Here is a 22,094-nt window from a genome sequence, read left to right as displayed (position 1 = left end):
ACCACAATGTTTGGAATATTTAAACAGTTTCGTTAACAGAAGTTACAATCCAAGAATAGTTTGTGGACATGAAGAGTCGACATACACAAATAGCTAGACTCTAGACTGCAGAGACAAAGTGTTTCATTTCTTGCTGGAAAATAATGAATGCACAGATTTGTTCAAATTTGAAGACATGTCTATGAGGATATTCGTTGCCTGTGGGTGAATGCTATCATGTAATTGCAAGAGTACTGAGCAAAACCCATTCAAACATTGAAATACAATTGATCGATGCATTTCAATTTGAAAGAAGGATGCAGGAAGGGTGCTATGAAACTAGTTCAAACCTTAACGCAACTGGCCAATTAAACCTTTCTGAATCCACAAACATGGCTGTTATTTTCCCCTTTTTTGTAGTAGGCACAGGAAACCAGGCTGGAGCCTGCCTTGATTTCACAAACTGAGGTGCATAAAAAAAGTTCCTTTTGAAGGAGAGTAATTTGTTTTGTTTAGACACCATGCTGCTTCAGGAAAAATGAATCATATGAAAAATGTATGGACCCTAGGTCTCTTAGAATTACCTGCCAAAATGTTTCATGACTCATAATATGCAAACAGCTGAAGGGTAGGTATATTCAGCATCGGACTGCTTCTTTGCATATAGTAGCTCAAATAATGCAAGAAAACAAATGTTTGTGTTTTTGTTAATATCAGTCAATCAATCAGATAAGTGAAGTTCGGGGTAGTGAGGTGTTTTCTCTTGCAGAAAGTCTCTTAGCATCTTTGACGTTCGAATCTCCCATTCATGATTCATCAGCATACTCTTGTGCTTCGGCTGTAGAACCATTCAGTTGGGGAGTTATGGATCTTGTGCATGTCCTTAAAGTGCTAAGGCCACGTGACTCACCATATTCTGTGGTTATTACTACTTTCTCCAGAGTAAGCCCTTCTCTACCAGGCTGCAGAAATGAGATTTAAACAGCAGAGAGCTCCAGGGTCATGGTGCCGTGTTAAACTCCTCCATCAGACTCTGTCAAAGGGAAACTTACTGCAGAACCAAGGAAAAAAGGTGAAGGGGAAGGAAATCAAGTTAAATTCAGTGAAACTGCATACAGTGGCTAAAAGCTTATGGTGCATGAACAAATCTGTGCACATAATAAAAGAAATTCTTGTATTGTTTGTTATTAATGCAGATTTCCATGCCATAAATTCTGCATTCATTTTAGATTTTTTAATCCATGGTGAGTGCGGGGGAAGAGGAAATAATGCTATGAAGTATAAATACCTTATCATCTAGAGAGAGATCGCTTTATAATCATTTGGAAGACAAATCAATATCTAATCTCATGGAGAGTGATCAGGTTTAATTTCTTGGTGTGCATTCTGTTTCTTTTTTTGCAAGAGTTGAGCAAGCTTCAGCCAACTTTCTTTTCACCTCAACAGGAGGAACATCTTGTGGCCTTTCAGGTAAAAGGAGAAAAACATCTGAGGGGAAGATTTTGCTTTGATGTCAAGATGCCAACTCTGACATCCTTTTTCTTTAAGCTGATTCTTGGGGGTTATGCAGCTTGAGACCGATCTGATCTGCTCCCAGAGATTTCTCTTATTTCTCCCCACTACGCCATATCAACCTCGCTGAGTTCTCTGATATCTCATTGCAACACCTTGATGTTGCTGAACTCCACCGCCTTCCCTGCAGTTGTCTGCAAAATTGTTTGCCGCATCCCTTGGCAGGTCAAAAGGAATGGGGCAGTGAATAGATGAGTACCTACAAGTGCAGAAGAGATTGCAAACAAAACCTTGTTATGGTTCATTTTGGGGATGGCAGTGATTAAAGCATGCAGGGACTGAACTCCAGTCAATTCCAATTTCATGTGAGCATTTAGGATGGGATACTCTGCAATTTAGGAACGAGCACAGGCAGATTTTGAACCAAAGCATTGCTGTATCTAAGCAATTATGTGGATGATAATCTGTTATATTAATAAAGTGGCTGAATAAATACAGGCCCATGCACACTGTACAGTTAAGAGGAGAGTCGGCCAGGCATTTTTAGCTACAGGCAAGCTTGGGGAGATTTCCATCAACCTGCATCTTGGTGTAAGGGTGCTACTAAACAAGAATAATAACAGACAAACAGAACAGATCGAAAAACAATTACCAAGCATGCCTCGCTATAAATGCAAAGCAAGCATACTGTACCTCTCTATTTGTTGCTTCCAGCTCCTGTTGAGGATTTTGTTTTATCGTGGCATTTCTAGTTTAATAGAGCCTGTCATTTTGAACGTTGAGCTGGAAAGTCAAATTTTCATGTGCTAGTTAGAGGAATCGAGGACGACTATCCGAGCAGCAATCTTACATTTAACCCACCGAGCACAACATTTATCATTTCCACTGTCACCTTTATTTCCTCGAGGGAAGCACAGTGTGAATATCCCCCTTAGCTGGTCTGTGGGGGATTACAAAAGTAAACTGCAGCTTTACAGGGACAGAGGAGGTCACCCCCCTCCTCCCCCCCCCCGATCCCCTCCTCCCATTCTCTCTTGTACCTCTTCAATTCCTTCAGTCTTCTCCTTCCCTCTCGCTTCATCACTCTATTGCACAAATGCAGCCTGCCACTGATGGTCTCACCTGGGACTCGCATGTGACCTCCTCCTCCTTGTCTCAGTGTGCAAGGACAGAGCCGATACAGTGCAGGCAGCCCGTGCAAAACCAGCAACACATCTGTCCTACATACAGTAGAAACAGGAAACATGTCTCTGTATAATCAGACTGGTTGATGTGTGAAAATGTCACTGACTGGTAACAGTAGTAGCACTGGTATCTTCACCATTAATCAATAATCACTTTTTGATATTACACAAACCAAAGAACAATTTGTGGTATGTGTTGTATGGGCATCAACAAGAAGAATAAGTGGGTGCACTTTAGAACTATGTGGGGTCACTCTGCCGTCCTTGTCACCCTTATTCTATAAAATGTCTAACATATTAATAGTAAGGACACCATCGCCAACCTCTGATCATTAAATGCAATTGATTCTTCTGCAAAGCAAATTTGCTCAACAGGATAGAAAAAATAACCTTTTTAACTACTATATATTTGAAAAAGGCACTTCTGTGACATTTCCAAAGTAATAATAAAGACACATCACTGAAATATTGACAATAAACCTTGTTTGAAAAGAACTATGCCAGCTCTACTTGAGATTAAGAGGATTTTTTTTACTCTGGGATATGAATCAGGACAGAAAATAAGGCGGAAAAAACAAGACCAGAATCTGTATGGGGAAACACTCTGGCATGTACAAATAAAAAATCAGCAGTGTTTCCTTGAAGCTCTCAGGGATATAAACATCTTCAGGCAAATGGAGATGCTCACAGATGATGTCACACCAAGGTAAAAGTTCAGCCCGAGGCCATTGTCTTTCTCTTTTCTGTTCTTTATTCTGTAGATGTAATTTTAATGAGCAATGACTGAGCCTTGATTTTAAATGTCTCATGAATGTTTCTGGTAAATTCTGTTGCTTCTGGGCATCAGGTATCATGGATACACATTTTCATAATCCTTTTATTTAAATGAAATTGGCTTAGAGTCATAGAAAGAGTCACCTGGTTAACTTCAGCGATTCACTGATCAATTATTGAACCTGTTTGAAATTTTAAAGGCTGGGGCTATTGTCTTTGAAGTTATAAAGGCGTTTGAATTTCCTTTCATGTTGGTCAAAATACGCAGAACTTCAAACCCCAAAATAAGTCTCTATACATTTTCTATAGATGTACGCAGCAATACATGTGTAATGTTCAGATTTCACACTGAGGCTTCACTGACCTGCTGAATTCTCATAAAGATCCCGTGCTAATACTTCTATGTATGCTGTGAATACTTATAAGGCTATTCATATTCTGCCTGTAGCATTTGCCAATCTCCTTCCAACCCCACTGACACTGCGCTGGCATTACAGCAGAGTATTGATTGGCTGTTCATAAATCTCACAACATTTCAGCAATTAAATGAATGATTTGAAGTAGTTCTTCCAAGTGTAGGTTACAGGAAATTGTCTTTCAAATTTTACAATATATTCTACTGATTGACAAAAGGCTGCAAAGTAAAGACTGTTAACATTAGCTGCTAACATTATCTACAATTGAATAGCATGTGTATCATGTGTGCAATGGTGCAATTTGCAACACTGCAGTCCTGCTTGCTGCAAACAAGCTGAAATAATATTTAGAGGAGCTGTTTGTGACATATAAAGCAAATATATGATTCAGAGTCGGAGGCAGGATTGCTGCACATGAAGGTGGCTCAGCCTGTCACAAGACAGAAGTGTTGATTTTTCTGGTTATTTATTAATTGCATATTGTTTATGCATGCTTTTGTATTTTGGGTTTTATTCATGCCATGATGCTGTGGCTAACAATCCTAACTACTTTAAATGTGCTAACACTTGCAACAGTGCTGACAGAGCTAACATTGTTAGCCTGGGGGAAAACTGGAGTCTTGATATTAGTGGTAACTGTCATATGAGTGTAGGGCAGAGTGGCAGAGATTAGCTACCGAGTTGTACACTACATATGTTAATATACAAGTGAAATCTTATGACCATTTGAAATCTAAGTATTGTATTGTAGTTTTTAGGGAGGACTTACTGGATGACTTCATACAAGATCATTATTTGCATCCCATTTCCTACCAACTGTTTACAATGGTTTCTTGTTGTGACTGCTATCTTTTCCTAACTTTAATCCAGTAGTTTTTGTATGGTACAAAACTTCAGTATAGCAGTGGCAGATTAGAAAATGGTTGTGTGAATTATTTTTCTAACAGTCCAATGACTTTCGGAAAGCACTGACAAAAAAAATGTCGTCCTGACCTGACAAAAGGGGTGCCAGTGGAAAAAACTCATGGGTTATCTTTTGAGAGAATGTCATAAAAAAACAGACTATTTTGTCAGTTAGTTTGGGGAACTTGTTTGCAAAATTGTCTTTTTTTTTTAATGAAAAATTGGAGGAATGTGTCAGGACAGTCTGCATATTCTCACTGATATCTCTCCATAGTATTTCACTTTGACAGTGAGAGGGTGTGTTATATGCATAAACTTATCAAAATAATGCATGATGCTATGATGACATCAGTAATTACTTAGTGGACTCCTGTTCTAACTCAAGTTTGTCATTTTGACTGCTGTCATCTTAGATGTTTGGAGCCAGAAGTTACCATATTTTGGACAGGAGGCTAAAGTTAACCCAATATCTAGCTGCATGTGTGGTTACTATGGTGCCTTTACAGTCTATGGATGACAATAATAAAGCTACTACTAATTTTTGCTGGGAAATAACAGGCTCAAAGCCTTTAACACAGAAAAGACTTACCAGAAAAGACTAAACATCGGCCTCCTCAGAGTATATACTAGTACAACCAAAAGCTAAGCAAGATTTTTATTTAGAAAAATTTAAACATTACAATGGACATTAGCATGATCTAAGAAACACTACCACACTAGCTATGACTACAGTCTATAAATCTGGAATTACGACATGATTACATTACCTAAACAATCTTGTTGCTGTGGAGGCAAGCATAGGTTTATTATACTTAAAGGATTCCAAGATGGCATTCATTGGCAAGTCATTCTAATGGTGTTGCTTCCCTGGATCAAAAATTCATAATAGAGTCATAATTTATCCTGTTTGCAGTTTGAAGTGTCCTGTTGACAGTTTGACAGACATGTCTTTTATAATGGTCGTCTATGAGAAAAATACTTTTTGGGCCACAGGAGATCTGCAAGTTGCCAACAGGAAAAACTGGCTGCAAGAGGGAGTTGCTTTCCCTGGGGCCTTGTAGCTAGTTGACAATGTATGGCAGCCATCCTTCACTCAGAGTGTGCATGCCCTTTATTCTGCACATCTTTAAGCCTTAGTTAAATTTAAACAGATGTCTTTTATTAAAATGTATCCCCTGTACAGTTATCCTGATTCGGGAGGTAAGCTTAGAGACCAAAACTGTTGTTGTAACAGGCTATAAAAATGTTTATTTCTTTTAAAAAGTCGAGCATTTTAGCATGGGGGTCTAAAAGGATTTATTCTCTTTTGAAGCAGGCTTCAAGTGGCCTTTTGGGGAACTGCAGTTTTTGGCATTTTAGCTCTTGCTTCATTATTCAGCCCTGGAGGTTGCCCCTCAGTTATATGTCTCATAAAAGCCCACTTAACAAAAACTTTGATCTCTAATCATGTGCTGGTCCAACACAGTAATTATCCCTGTGGCCTCAAGTCAATCATTAAAAATAAAAATGGGCTGCTTGTTATTAACACTTCCTTTTGAGGTTTCTTGAGTTTCTTAAACCAAGGCCTAATTGTGTTTCTTCTACACCACATCTGACACTACCGTCCAAAACAAACAGATACTCTGCCAAGGTGTAATGTGGAAAGCATTGGGGGATTGGAGGTTATGTGTAAGACTGTGGGTGTGAGCTAAATATCCATTAAAATAGAAGCATTTCTCTGCAACTTCCCAGGGAGCACGCAGTTCGTTAAGCAGACAGCTTGGAGAGCGGATAGTGTTGGCTCATGACTGAGTGCAGTCCGTGTGCTGTGAATCACTCTGCTTGATGATGAGAACAGTGCTCCATTCAGCAGTTTGCTGAATAATTAAAAGTGCATTTCATTCCTCAGCCTACTATCTCAATTTCATTAAGCACTTTGGGATTCTTGATTAGCCTATACAGTATAAGCAGAGGTGATTGTGTAGTTGTTGAAGGGGTTTAAGTCAGTTCACGAACTAATAAAGCAATAAATATGCCATGGAGTATTTTTTTGTTTATTCCATAAAACATTGTACAAAAAAGGGTTGAAAAACAGTTTAACTTACTCCTCTGGCGGAAGCACAAGCATTTGTCCCCTTCAAAAACATACTTTTGAATCAGTTCAATCAGCAGCTCAGTCATCTATCACAGCAGCAGTAAACTGACGTAGCCACAACACCGGCTCATTCCAAGAGGTCTGGAGAAAATCAAGTTAGAGACCGCTGAATAGGTGGGCTGTGTGGAGCACAAGGTTGCAATTGGATTGGCCGTGAGTTAGAGGGAAAGTTTTTCTCTCACACACCCACAGTGGAGGCTTCCCTCGGCTTGTTTATTGGACTGGACAGGGCAAGTTCTCAATTATTACAATGCAATCTACAACACTGTACACAGGCTGCCAATGTGACTCCAAAAAGCTGAAAACTTTGCATGAGGTCCGGATTCTGTTTTGCTTGTATGTTTGCTTGTTATCACAGATAGAGAACACAACCACCTTTACAAGATGAGATTCAGCAAACATTTGAGAGTCTTCCCAAGCATGGCTGACAATCAGTCTGGCATAATACATGGGAGAGAGAAATCTATAATGATTAAATTCTCCTATCAATAATGCTGGATCAGTTGGTTATGATGCATGCAAATTATGGGGAGAAAAACGTTTGTTTAAACAGAACTGAATAATATGTGCATAGCTAGAGACAATAATATTATAATCAAAGGTCACAGAGGACAGTTTCAATGTTACAATATTTTATTCCTGCAAAAAATATGGGATAGTAATGAGGCAAACACTGAAAGATGAGGTCAGTCCCAAGAAAAATAAAATCTATAAAATCTATGTTTAAAGATAAAACCTGGATATATTGATTCAGAACAAGTCTATATGAGCCAATAAGTAGGCACTGTAAGATTATAATGACCAGCTCAAGGACTTAAACTAAGAGTAATACACATCCAGCTTTCTAGGGAGGAGTTCATTTCACTGCACATTAGTTATTCTGAGGAATCTGCTGTACCTACCTCTAAGCCATAAACTAGCAGCTATCAATAGACATTTAGTGCAGTCCATAATATATAATCATCTAAAGATTTGATGTGCAAATTAAATAATAGCCTTTGCACAACAGAATTAAGATACAAGAACAAAAATAGGACGAACAAGACTTTACAAAGAGCCTTATTTGTCACGTGCAGCACATTTGGGTTGCATAATGCGCTTGGGTAATCTTGTTTAGACAAAGTGTGAAAACTGACAACCACGAGGGCAACAGGAATGATGTCGCTTTCATCAAAGCTGTCGCTGAATTATTCAAACAAATTAATGAAAGTTCATAAAAAATGTAAGTCTTTGACATAGTGCCGCCTCTCTGACAGACGTATCTCAGCAAAATTAACCATGAAATGCTTCTTTGAAATAGTGAGAGGTCCTTCATTATTAAAGATCTCTAGGGTTTGTCTTTGAAATAAGGAATTACAAAGTCTAAATGAGAGACACATGCAGTCATGTTCTGGTCTGGTCCAACAAAGATCTAATTTGTCCTTGGATATTTTGTCTTGACATTTGAAAACGAGCCCCAACAAGACATGGATGTTAACACTTTTTTTTGTGTGTGACATATTTGAATTATGATTGAAATTTGTCCTGAAATAGTCTTTATATTTCAAAGTGAGTACAGTGCTAGTTGGTGCATCCAAATCCAAACTTCCTCTTATCCCTTCTCTCCTGTATCTCCTGTGAGAAGTTCAAAACACCAGTATTTCTGCCAAATGTTTTTCCTTTCTTCCTGCTTACCCTTTAATCATTCAGGTGTTTGAGTAAATTCCCAACAACCAAAACCATTTATGTGTAGCCCATTACCTCTCAGGTCAGATTAAAATAGTCATCAAAATGATAATGTGTGTGTTTGTGTAGACCCTTAGTAAGCAAATATTGTATTAAATGTTTCTGACATTTAATGGCCAGTCACTTTGAATCAAGTTTTCACTATCTTAAAAAGTTAAAACTGTTGGCAGGTATGTATTTTTGCAAATGGGGTGAATTGATCATTTTTCAGTCTCAGCCTTATTTACCCAAATCTCCTGTGTCTGTGAACACTTATTTGGCCAAATGTAAAATTGATGCAGTGTTTACAAGGTGCAAAATTATCACTTAAAGTAATGAAAAACCCACAATAAAGAAGTGGAAAAACAAATGAAAGTAGATGCTCCCATACAAATGTACTGCACCATACCATTAGGAAGGTACCTACAGTATCATGCTTTATTATGTGCGTGTTATGTGCGTGTTATTATGTGCGTTTTATCAGAACTTTAGCTGTAAGTTTAGTTTACAAGTGAGCTCCATCAGCAACCCTAACCCTGACGGAGTGCACAGATGCAGGCATGACAGCTGAAATCATAAATCATGGTGACTTGAAAACAATTTTTGAAGATGTTTTTAAGAACTTTTTGGAGAAACATACAGTCAGTGATGCTGAATATGATAAAATCTGACACCTACTCTGTAAAAACATTAGTTTGCCCCCCCCATGTGTTAACAAGCACTCTTTATCACCATAATGCCAAACAAGGGAATGTATTTTTGAAAGAGTGGTGTTCCCGGGACTCGTGGAGTCCATGGCAATGTCGTGTTGGTTGTTCCTATAATGAATCACCCATCTATATGTGTTACAGTAAATACTGTATATATTTGTTGTTGTTGTTTTTCTTTAATTTGTTTGTTTTTAAATCAGACATGTTATTTGTGATGACCACACTAGCTAATGAGCATTTTGAGAATATTTTCCAAAGGGGGAAAATATATATATATATATATATTTATAGAGATATACATTTATTTATGGAGTTAATTTGAATGTGTTGCTGGACCTCAAGGATCCCTTCTGCAACACACTGCAGCACCAATTAAAAATTCTAATTATGATGACCAACATATGGGTTCAAGGGAGCGCATATTCACGTGTTGTGGTAGTGTGCATGTGTGTGTACAGGCATAAATCAGATTCCCAGAGAGTGGCTGCAGCCCCTAAGGCAATGCAGGTAAGATCTCATTAGTTGTGTGCACACTACCCTAGACAGCAAGTCCTACGTGATGATATCCACTGCAACTAAAAACACATCAGCCAATATGGCTCACTTATAGTCAAGTAATGTCACTTGGGTCTAAATGATATTTTTATAGTCCATATATATTGCATTTTGTTTCCCATGAAATTACTCCTTTCTTGCAACTTTTCATTGTGGTGTCAAGGATGGAAATTAGCCAGGGATTAGTATTACTCAGCCAAAACTCCTGATTTTTAAAACCCTCATAACAGCAAGATTAGGAAGAAAAGAAAAGTATGTTTTTCTTTTTCCCTTATAGTTAGGTAGCAAATGCATTTCACTGATTCTCCTATTCAGACCTTCACAATTCAAATTTGTGGGGGATTATGTTGACTGTCAGTTGCCCGAAACCTGAACTCTGAGCCTTGAACCTGTGACCGTCTGGTTACAGCTCAGTTTCTCTTACAACTGAAATAAGCTGATAATAACAATAATCAGTCATTCTTATGTAGTTTAAAAATAAAGTTTACTGTGGTCTTTTAAGGGCGATATATCAACATAACAACTACAACAAAATTATGTTTTGTTTGGGGTTTTTTTAGGAATACTTACATGTACACTTTATTATATATTATGTGTCCTCATGTAATTTAAGATGAGTTTATACTGTGTGATGCCACCTTCTTTAAATAAGCATAAGAGCTGTCAGTTTTCATGCCATTCGCATTTCACAAGTTCCTCTGAGATTTACTGTTCGTTAGGCTCATCAAGTGGCCATGTGTTGGCACCTTCTGTACACTATTCTGCCAGACCCATATGCTCCAGTACAGGCTATTACATCTGAATGACAATTAAGCTTCGTGACATGTCGATGAAAAGGTCCTTGGAGCCCACACTCTGCTGTGACACAGTCACACAGTCATGACATAGTGTGTGCATATGCAATACATTGTAATATGCAATATTTATCCATATGAAAAAAAAGTTTGACATGGCTTTCCCACATAATAGTTAAAAAAAATAAAATAAACAATAAATTCTGCTGGACAGGCTGATCACACCAGCATGTCTGGCTGTTGGCCTGCCCAGCAAAACCATTGAATACCAGCAAGAACTGGGTCAGGACCATCTAAGACCATCTTCTACCAGCTAAAACCAGCTACCAGCATAAACAGCATAAACATATCAAAGTGATAAGTAAAGTTAGTGTCTCTTTTTACATTCTTTGTTTGCTTGCAGGCTAACTGGCAGTGGCTGACACAGCACTGATAGTGAAACAATAATACCTGCTATCTGCTGCAACAGAAAAAAACTGCATACTCTACCATGTTTGATGTCAAAACTGTCACTATGCTAATGCTAAGTCGGCTTTCTACACTGAAAAGCCCGCTTTGTGCTGGAGGTTTCAGGTATTTTTGCCAGTGTTTAAGTCTGTTACTTTATTAATATGTGTTTTCCTCTGGCTTTTGCATTAGGGGCATATCTTATCTGCTTTACCTCAGGTGCATTTGAATCTCCGCCTTCAGTGGAGAAATGTGAGAACACCTCTTGAGTGACAAACTTTGCACAGATACAAGTGGGTAAAGTCAAGGTGAGACATTTTTGGGGACATACATATACCAAAAAAAACTTTTTTTAAATGGAGAGAGACTTTAATGTTTAAAACATTTGACAATGTGACCAGATTTCGATGCTCCCGTCAGGGAAATTTGCTAAACCAGTCCAGATATGTTTTGTTGTTCACAAAAAAATGCTCACATCCGTGTTGCCTGGGGTGCTCTGTGGGAGGTATGCAGGACATGATCGGCAGCCATGTCCACCTACAGAACGTGGACAAAATAACAGAAAAAACATACAATATACAGCAATCCAATACAACAACATGTATGTTATCATGTCCACCCCCTGTATATCATTTTAATGTGCTTAAATGTATTGAAACAAGGCTTAAGATTAGTCACAAGCCTATTTTCCAGCTTACATTAAGATACCCTTTTCCACATATCTCCCAGATGCTCTCAGGCACATACACAAAAACAAAGCACACTGGTTTCATTGGGGTATTTCATTTAAATCATCTTGAATTCACGCTGCATGTGCAGTGGCTGGCATTCAGAGAAAACCCCTCAGTGAATAATTATTGTCCTCAGTGAGGCAAATTTTAATTTTGTTCGCTTTGCAAAACCGCTCTATAGAGAGTTTAGCTGTTCAATTAGATATTTTATACATCCCAAAGAAAAGAGAAGGTTTAGGAAACGAGGGACCTAAATTGTAAGAGAAACGTTTCAGATAATTGTGTAATATATGCATTTTACAGAATAATATAGGAGTGAGTTTGCTGTGGAAATGTGAGATTTATTTTTACAATCTGGGGCTCTTGAACACAGTGATCAACTCCTCGTCCTGACCTTCTTCTACAATGATTGTTGTATTGCTGCCATTATTGCATAATCATGATGGATATGATAGTTAGCAGCTGTCACGTCTCTGATGTGTTTTTATCCGGTCGTGATTTGGGTCTCCTGAACAGTTGAGGGACATCATTATGAGTCTAAAGAAATCTAAAAACTGCTCCAAAGCCAGTACAGCGATACCTGACAATCATGATTTCACTAAGACATCAAAATCATTAAAAGGTAGCAAATTGGCTTTCAGTAAGTATCTAAAAAGTAGCTTCCCATGGGGTGTGGAAGGCATTGTTTCTGCTCAAAATATATTCTAAAAGTATCTCAAAGAGGTCTGAGTAAATAAGCAATGACACACATATTTCATGCTGTGTGGCATCTGCATGATGTGAGAGTTATAGCTGACATCCTTTCAAGAATAAGAGGAGATGAATCACCACTTTGTGCTTAAATAAACCCAAAAATACTTTATTGCATTATTGACATCAAAACACTGAAATAGCAATGGCAATATCTTGCAAGCAAGTGACAAGCGCCGCATCTTCACAACAGTCGTTCAGGGGAGCAGAGATCATAAAGGTGCTGCATTTCCTTTGAAGAAATCAAAGCTCATCAGGGTAGGAGGCAATTTCCTGGCTCCACCAGAACTGTCTAAAACACAGCAATTACAACACCTGCGGGAGAATTGGGCCCATTACCAAAATCTCATTAGCTACATCTTTGCATGTTGGCATCACAATGAAATGATGCCTGCTCGCAAACTTTCATTTTAATTATTCATTGCTTGCAATAAAGTTCTCTTGTATGTCCGGTGAGGTCGACAATAGAGCTTAAATGAGCTTCTCTATTCTCACATCTTCCCAGAAGAGGGATTTGAAGGAAAGTATGGTGCTTCAGAGGTTTCTTTTGCTGTTTCTTTTATGTAAATGCAACAAAAAACTCCAAATGGAGCAAAAGATATGTTGTAGTTGCATGGTATGCATCTTGAACCTGCCTTTATATAGAGCAAGGTGATGTTCATATGCACCATCACCCACATGATCTCCTTGAAACTTCAGCATATTGGCTTGCATGCTTCCAAAAACATGGAAAGGAAGCAATGAGCAATGAAAGAAGGCATGACCTAAAAGTAAAAAATAAAATAAAATTTCCAGAAACACACACACAAAATAATAATATGAAAATGAAAGAAATAACATTTTTTAAAAAATGTGATAAACAAGGAGAGTACCCAGTGAAAATGCCTTAAAAAATATATTCCTTCAGCCTAATTTCAAATGATAATCTTGAAATGATAATCAATGATAATCTTTTTTTTCTCTAGCTTGTCTCCTTTTTCCCCTTGACATTTTTTTATTAGTGTTTTGTCAATAATTTTCTAAAGCCACTAAATTCTTGTAACTTGTGGACATGTCTTACCAAGTTGTTTTTTTTTCCATATTTTTGGGGAAAAAAATTGCACCAATTTGCTCATGGTTCAAAGGTTTAAATACTTGTGAAATAACTCTGAAAGCAGCTCTAGAAAACTGATGTTGTTCCAAGTTTCAAAGGGTTAGATTTCTATTTGAACACTTGGAGAAGGTCTAACAACAGTATCTACTAAATACACATTTTACTGAAACCTCCCCTGAAATAATTAATAAGTATTTTTTTCCACACATTATCCTTTTCTTCTTCACATTTAATATAAAAGATGGGGATGCAGACTTAGATTGGTTGATATACTCAGCATGCCTACAGTAACTGATAATTAAATCTCTTTTTTTTGCCAGAAGCTTGTGAATCATCTCCCAGTTCCACGTCATACATACATACATGTCCCTGCGTGCTGCCTCTTATAGTAACATCTCTTTAATGCCTTGCAGTTTAAAGGAAACAACACAAAGGGTCAGGGCAGGAACAGCGTCATTGTAAATATGTGATGTTATTCAAACTATTTCCCAGCCTTGTGATGCCTTGTGGTACTTTCTGGAAAACATCCTCAGATGGGTGAAAAAAAGGGGGAACTCCAACACTTTGTAATGGAAACTATGGAACTTAAAAAAAACAGTGACAGATCTCCCGTGCATGTTTTTGTTGTGGCATCTAATTGGCACATTTTCACAAGTCAACATCGCCACACTTGTGATTATTTTTCATCTGTGAAGAAAAAAAAGTATTATGTGCTGGCTGATACTTACTGATATATATTTTCCACCTTCTTACCTAAAATATTAACCATCAAGTGATTTGTTTGAATGTGTAAATTATTAATTTATGAAAACCGAAAGTAATTAAGACTCCACATTGACTACATTAGTCATCTGCTTTTTGGAATACATCCATTTTCAGAATCTTCTTTTAGTATTTTATACAAAATACTGACATTCGATATGGCGACAAAATGGTTTCCCCCATAAAAGTGTTTTACGTAGTGGACACTGGAAGTGACCATTTTTAAGTCTGAGGACACAATTCACAGACCATTTGTCACTCCAAGAGGCCACTCTTCCAATTATGCATTTCTCAATAAAATGTAAATAGGTGAGTTATATAAAAATACCCCAAACACCCCTATTTACAGCTGTCATGAATGTTATTTTAGCTATCAGACCAGAACCCTCTTGTGAAAGGCACAAGTGTATTTCTGCTGTAAAGTTGAGGGTCTATGGAAATTGACTTTTGGAGCCAGCCTAAAGTGGCACTTCAGTATTGGCTTTCTTTTCGGCAGTGGTTGTTGACACGTAAATCTTCTCATCTAACTTTCTGCAAAAGAGAAAACGGGTGTACTTCCTAAAATGCCAAACTAGTCCTTAAATCACCAGGGTAATCTTGTTGGCTTTTTAATGAGAAGAAAAGTAAAAGTTAAGACATTTGTCACATAAAAAAAATGATTATACTACAGAATAAACAGTAACAGGCTTTGTTTCCCTGCATGACAGCATTTAAAAACTAATTACAGCAAGCTGACTCTGACAGGGCAGGTTGTGTTCATACAAGTATAAATGCTGCAGCTCCTTTGTGAACTTTGTCAGTTAGGAAAGTAAAAGAAAGGAAAATGTTTTTCTTTTTAGTTAATTGTCATGCTGTCTTACTGAGTTGTTTGTGCACCAACATAACACTAATACTCTCGACGTGTGGCTTAGCTGACATAGCAAATGCAGGCACAGAAAACAAAATCTAAAATAAACATTTATAAAACATGTACTTTACTATTCAAACATTTTAATGAAAATTACTCAAATGGGTAATGGGAAAAAAAGGTCTCACAATAACACATGTTTCATCTTTTACAAAAAGGTGGAGCTAAAGTACTACAAGAGGCATTTTGGATTTCAGACAAATTTTCTGCATGTTTCATCCAAGGGCGGAGGTTTTGGGAACACATGTGAAATGGAGGGTTTGGGGGTTTCCAACAGAAAATGTTGAGCATAAAATATTTGTTTTTCTGAATTCTGTAAAGTTTTATGCACCAATTTCTGCCTTTTTACACAACTTTATGGTGTAAATGTACATGTACAATACTTGTGTGGCAGTATAGGTGAGCCTGCCTAGTTAGCAACACCACGGCCAACCACCAGAGGCGCACCCTCCTATAAAATGGGCCGATCCCTCCCTGCCAGCTTCTCTCGCTGCTCCTGACGGTGACGTCACTTCCGGGTCGGACCTTTGCGCTTGGACAGGTAACGCGGTTCGTCTGCTCACCTGCTGCTTTCGGCTCATGTGGCCGGGAGCTAATGTTTGTGTGTCATGCAGAGACTCCTGTGTGTGTGTGTCACCTGGATGGTCTGCTGCGGTGAGTTTCTCTCCCTCTCTGTAAACTGCTGGTCATGACCGCGGCTAACAGGTGCGTGATTGTAGGTGAACGCCAGCAGCTGCGCGATTCTCTCCCTCTTCCTCTGCTGCGTCATACCCAGCTGGCCCTGCTAACCCGTATGTAGCCTCCGCATTCCTAATTGTTATAAGCAGGTGTGAATGTGTAGATGATGATTTGTCGGGTCCTCAGATCCCAGCCGCGGAGTGTGTGAGCGTCAGCTGCCCAACAGTGCGCGAGTGACGTCAGCATCAGCTGATCGGGTGCGGAGGGTTTAAAGGGACACATCGCCACAGCTGCAGGGGGCGCTGCTGCTTTGTCTTCCCGCTGCTGCTTTTCTTGCTGCTTTTGACCGCTGTTGCTTGTCTTACCGCTGCTTTGTTTGCAGCTTTGCTTTGCTTTGTCTTACCGCTGCTGCTTTTCTTGCTGCTTTTTACCGCTGCTGCTTTTGGTCGCTGCTTTGTTTGCAGCTTTGCTTTGCTTTGTTTTACCGCTGCTGCTTTGTCCTTGTTTTAGGTGCTGCTTTTGGTGCTATGCTTTCTGTTTTTGCTTTTCCTGTTTTTCTTTGCTTCTGCACCAAGGTTTTAATCACCATTAATTCACCCATTTTAATGTAGTGATTGAATAGTGGGGTTAGATCCCTCCCCACATTTGTTTGTTTCGTTTGTTTTTGTTTTCATCAGTTACTTATTTAGTTTCTCTGCCTGTTTGCCTAATTTGTGATCTAATTTCTTTGGTTTTGATATTTTGGTTGGGCAGAGGGTTATTATTTCAGTATTTGTCTTTATTTCTTTCATTTGTGGTTGGTAGTTTGTATTGTTTAGTTTCTGATTTGTATGTAAGTTTTGGATATTTCTGTTCGTTGAATTTTGTTGCGACTCCACTAATTTTCTTTTGTTTTCCTCTTTAGTTGCTGAGGTCCGGTGGTGGTGGTGGTGGTGACCTGGTGGTGGGGTTCCCCTGGGTTCTGGGTTTCCTCACCGAGTGTGTGCTGTGTGTTGACTGTCACGTGTGTTTGGGTGTTTATATTTTTGGTTGGGGATTCTCCGCATCAGTCAGTAGCCCACGCACCCCGGTAAGCCTCAGCTTTAAGTTAGTTCCCCCCGTTGATTTGTCTCTGTGTGAATGGTGTTTTTAGTGTTTTTAGTGTTTTAAATCGATTGTTAAAATAAAGGATGCTTGTTTGAACGGAACCGTGTCTACTCTGTCTTGAGTAAAACGAACTGTGTGCCTTAAAGGTGGCGTTGTTGGCAACAATATAGTTGAAGTGTTCAGTCTGACCAAAAACTCTTATACTCTCACCCCCGTCTCTCGCCACACTTGGAAAACATTTTAAACAACTGCTGCTTCTTTCTGTACATTATGAAGCAGAAACCACCGCAGCATATTGCCTGAGAGAGTCTGTTGCCCTTGGCTCACACCCCCATCGATAATTACTTGGCCTTAAAACTTCCTTTTGGATCACGGAGTGAGTTGACTGTTGTTAATTTTATCCTGCATGAGGAGAGTGTCAGCGGGTGGCCTGTGGTGAATTTCACTGTAATAAGGTGATTTTCAGACAAGACTAATATGGGGTTGAGCAGGGTGAAGGTTTAGGAGAGGACAGTGATGACACATCAGAAAATGTCTTTACAGTAGGCTAAGTCGGCTTTGTTTGCTTTCAAATAGCTTCCAAGGCTTTTTTTTTCCTCCTGTGTATCCCTCACCGTGTGCGAGTGTTTGGCAGAGTCTAACTGAATCATCGCAGTTAAGTAGCCACCAATGGAGAAGGATGAGAACCTCCCTTTCAAAGACTGTCTTTTGAGTGAGGGGATCCCTTCTTGACATCTAAACTTTATTGAAGCTCGGCTTTGTAGCGCCGTGAGTGAATCCACTCTCTCACACTTGCATCCCACAAAAAGACAGTATTGAGAGTATCTCCACAGCGGATCATTGTTTTTGAGTCGAATACTGCTCCCTCGCCTGTCTTGTCACTGAAATAGGGCAGCATCAGCCTGAGATGCTTTGAACACTCTGACATGATTTCAGGAGGCATCTTAAGGGAACAGAAATAAAAGAAATGATCTCTCAAAGGTGTCTGAACAAAAGCAAAAAAAAGTTGAGGACTGTTGAAAGTTTATTGCTCTGGAGCCAATCCCTAACTATTTTCGGCTGCACAGCACTTGACTGTTGTCAATAGTTGACTGAAACATACGGACCTGCCCAACGGCATAAACATGATGTGATGGGCACGAACTGCATCAGGAGATTTTATCTATAGTGTTGTTGTACTTGTTGATGTTTTGGTTCTTGCTATTGTATGTACAGAAGGTTTGGTGTAGACTTTTGGGACAATAATTACACCGAAAGTGTATAATATTTGCATCTCAATGGTGTATGTAAAACAAGTTTTTGACTCCATTCTCAACAATCACTTGTTTTTGTTCCCACGTTCATGTCTTTAAGTACTTATCACACTATATGTATTGTTGTCTCGTTCACATATAAAACAGTATGAGTCTACTTGCCAAGATATTTCATATTGTTAGTTTTAAATATAACATTACAAATGACAATATCAGCTTAACAAATTAAATGAAAAGTTGAATCTTTGAAAAATGTACTTTAAATTCTAGGATATCTTAGTATTTCATTTTTCCTCGCCACTAATTGACAGTTCTTGGAAACCATTTATTGACTTCCAGAAACTGTCCCCTTATAACCTTTTAGTCTAACCTTCATTTGATGCTTAAAAATAAAGAAATTTGACTTCTGACACTGTCACTGAGTTCATATGCCATGTTTCCTGTTTCCAACAATCACAACGCCTTAGCAAGCAATCCTCTGCTGCAAACTTGAGGCACAGCCATATGTTCAACTGATGAGTAGATCAAAACTGAATGTCCTCTGAATGCATTCTTCAATAAACAGGATACAACTCAAGGAAATCTGTTGTTTTTTTCTGTGCAAAGATGTTAAGTTTGTTGAAACAAATTTGGTTACATTTGTTTGCTGACCCAGAAACGGTACAGGATGTTTCACATTTCAAGTCTTTTGTGTGCACCTACATCCCAGGTGTACTTTACATGATCGATTCATCAAAGAATGCATGAAAATGTATATTCTTGCCAACAAATTTAGAAATGCAAAAGGCAGTTGTCACTGGTGTACTCTCTTCTGTTTTACACCCACAACATGCCAGGCAATGAATAAGATGGTAATATGAATTTATGCTTATTTTGCTGTGCCATATGCACAAGGTTGTGCTTTTCCCTAAAATATAGTTTACAAAATTCTAACATAACCAAGAAAAGAGTGTACTAATTCTGGTGCAGACAGGTCTTAAATGAATTTAATTCCTCATGTGCTTCTTGGTGAAAACTCCACTCCCAGAGGGATTAAAACCATGATTATAATCCTGAGTGAATCTTTCTCTTTATTAGGCAAATAACCATCTGTGTGTGAATAAAATGCCTCTCAGTAATGTAGGAGATAAACGTAGAAGTGTGAATCCTTTTGTCGGGAGGCCTATGCAGCCTATCTTGAATTTAGCACTTCGATTGGAATTGGAAAAAGGTGGCGGTGTGTAAAGTAAGAGACTGGCGGTCATGGATGACCACACTGATCTCCATATCTTCCAAACACAGCCTCGTTCTCTGGGGTCACCTTGTCTGACTGCTTTGCTGCAAGGGGCTTCATGCATAATCCACCATTTACTCCCATGCTCTAAAAGCACTGGCTTACAGACACACAAAGCTTGAGTTACGCCAGCAAAGCTTGTGTTCCTGTGCTGATCTACACCTAAAACACCCAGGTGGCAAGCTGAGCGCGAGGGGGACGCACACCGATCAAGCTGGAATTGCTTGTTGTCTTACAATGAAATGATTTGCATTAAGCTTTGGGGAAGAAAGCTTCACAATATGGATTATAATAGCTATAATTTCAATTAATTTACTAAGTGGTTTAGCATAAAGAAACACAAATTCTACCTCAATAAGCTTTGCTGATGCAACTTGTGCTACAGGTGAACTCATTGCAAAGGCTTCGAGCACCGGTTGGTATGCCTGAGCGTTGCTGACGATATGTACTTAGGAGAAGATTAGGTAGCCTATGAAAAATTCTAATGTATCTCCAACACACAAGCGATTTATATGTATCATTTAACTGAGAATGAAGGGCTTTATTAACCATCTGCTAACATATATAACACATAGCAATTTGCTTGGTTGTAGCAATTTTTGTGTTGAATAAACACCAAAAACATTTGAATCTATGATGAAAATAATAATTTTGACTAAAAGACTCCAGAAGGCATAGATATCACCAAGAGAAGATCTAGTGATTAGTAATTATTCTCTCAGGACATTGTGAAACTGTTGCTACAAGGAGCAAACACAAAGATTTTCTTGAAGTTCTTTGGCACAAATTCAGCCATAAGTAAAAATATTGCAATTTATCCCTGTTCTCATTGTGATCTGGCAAATAAATGGACTAACACAAACACACATTTGTTTTGTTAAGTATGTTTTGTTTATTGTCTATTATCTTATCATAGTTAAAGAGTGATAATTAGTTTTTTAGTCACAACAGCAGCTGGCGTCTAAAGATGGCAATGCTAGTCGTTTTACTAATTTGGTTTCAGAAATTTAATACAAACATTTCAGAGCTCCAGAGTGTGACTAGTTTGGTCAATTATGTGCTGGTGCATCTAAATGAAAAAAAGTTTGGTGCTCCAGTGCAGCTTATGTAAAAAGGTAGTCTGGAGTCATATTTATGACTGGTTATCTGGTTATCCCTCAACTTTTAATGCTGCCAACAGGTCCAAGTTTTACTTATCCAGTAAAATATCTTTGCACTTTCTCCATGAACTACTTTAGTATCTGTTACAAACATTCATGGTTTTTAAATATCGGAAATAAACAATCCTTATCTGAGGTGAGCTCATTGTAAGATAAATGGCTGACAGTGTGACCAATTTTTACCACATTTCACAAAAATGTTAGCACATTTAGCTTAAACACATTCACTTAAAAAAAAAAAAGAATTATTTTTTTTGGGATATCCCTACAAAATTTGACCCAGTGTGTCCCTCAACAGTAACCCACACATAATCTGTTTTATGTCGAGACGTGTAGGACAAAGTAATATAGAGGATTGAACCTATTTTCTGAAACCGGGGTTAAAAAATAAATACTGGAAACCTAAAGATCACAGGAGATCGACTCTGTCCACGTACCTGTTTGCTCAACTCAAGCATGGCATTCAAGCATTCAAACAGTCTGTCACTGTTAGCTTGGTTCATGAAAGGCAAAATTTAAAGTAAAGCTGGCAGAAGGAGGAACGGCAAACTCATAAGATAAAGAATTTTTAGCTCACACACACAATACACACAACTGTATGGAGCAGACAGCCAGTCTAATGCAGGATCAAATAACATCAGACATTTTTTATCTTTTCCTGTCAGTGCTGGTAGACTCAAATTTGGCCCACAGCTCAACCAGCCAAGAGAAAAACACAAATAATAATATCATATACTTTCCCAATATGCTGCTTTGTTGATGATTGAGCGTATTGACTTGGGCTGGCGTCTATCAGTCTATTCCTCTTTAGTTCACTCAGGACTTAAAATCACCAAACATTTTCCAAACAACATGTCTTTGTTGTGGGTGTAAATGATTCATTTTTTCACTTCTGGCATTCAGCTTTTTATTCATGTCTAGTCGCACACCAACAGTCAACATTGGTTTGATTTAGCAATGGGGAACCATCTTTCATAAACCATAAATATAAGAACAATCCTCAAAAAAAAAAAAGAAAAACAGAAAAAGAAAAAAATAGGATCAAAATGATGCAGAAGAACCCGAACCTTTATTTTTGTTTGGGTGTTTTATTTTATTTTATTTTATTTTTTTTTATTGAAGTCTTCCTCAAATCCAGGTGACATCACATGAGACAATTTATCAGGCTTCATGCAGCTCCCATAGAAAGCACAAAATGACTTTAAACAGTTATTTGTAGTAGTGCTGGTCAAGAACTGTAAATATTTGAGAAATACAATTTGTGAAGTTTAGTTTAGCAAAAGTAACTG

Source organism: Plectropomus leopardus, chromosome 21, assembly GCF_008729295.1.
Source record: "Plectropomus leopardus isolate mb chromosome 21, YSFRI_Pleo_2.0, whole genome shotgun sequence".
In the NCBI taxonomy this organism is placed as follows: Eukaryota; Metazoa; Chordata; class Actinopteri; order Perciformes; family Serranidae; genus Plectropomus; species Plectropomus leopardus.
This window is presented reverse-complemented; position numbering follows the sequence as displayed.